This window comes from Parasteatoda tepidariorum, chromosome 3 (genome assembly GCF_043381705.1).
Source record: "Parasteatoda tepidariorum isolate YZ-2023 chromosome 3, CAS_Ptep_4.0, whole genome shotgun sequence".
NCBI lineage: Eukaryota > Metazoa > Arthropoda > Arachnida > Araneae > Theridiidae > Parasteatoda > Parasteatoda tepidariorum.
In genome coordinates this window covers 41828483-41829242 of record NC_092206.1, presented here as the reverse complement: position 1 = coordinate 41829242, position 760 = coordinate 41828483, and positions in this window count along the sequence as shown.

The window sequence follows — 760 nt, the reverse complement described above, 5'->3', positions numbered from 1 at the left end:
AATAATTTTAAATTATTAAATCCAGATGGGAATACAATAATTTACTTTATTGAGAGCTGAGTTAATATTTGAAATAAGCATATAAATTAATTTGCTATACTGTGAATTTATAATGCATGCAAATGCTGAATCCCTCAGAAAAATATTCGTGTAAATGGAAGTAGTAGACGGCGAGATATAAGGGACGGAAGTGAGCTTAATTCTGCCCGCCTGCAAACCGGAAGTTGCTTATTTCTGCCCGCCCATAAACCGGAAGTTGCTCATTTCTGCCCGCCCATAAACCGGAAGTTGCTTATTTCTGCCCGTCTGAAAATCGAAACTTCGTCTGCAGCGTCACGGGGAGCTTATTTCTTTTTTTTTCTTAAGCCTAATATATTTTTAGTTTCGGTTTCTGTTTTTAATTTAGTTTCGTTTTTTAAAATATTATTTAATTTATTAGTTTTTTGAGGGTGGCAACACTTAGAAACTTTGTTATTTGGGGAAATATTGTATATTATGAAGTTTTGACGTCATCTCTTATTACGTAACACATAAATGATATCATACTTTTACTCTAGTGGCGCCATCTATGTGAGAATTTTAGAAATAAAATAACTTTAAATCTATTTTAATATTTAAATCTGTTTTAATATTATTTATTAAATATAATTAAGGCTGAGGATCGAACTCACGCCATCAAAAAGCCTTCGTGGGTCAGTAGTTGGATATCATAACCACTGACCCACGAATGCTTGGTTAGATATGTGTTAATAAGTTAAAC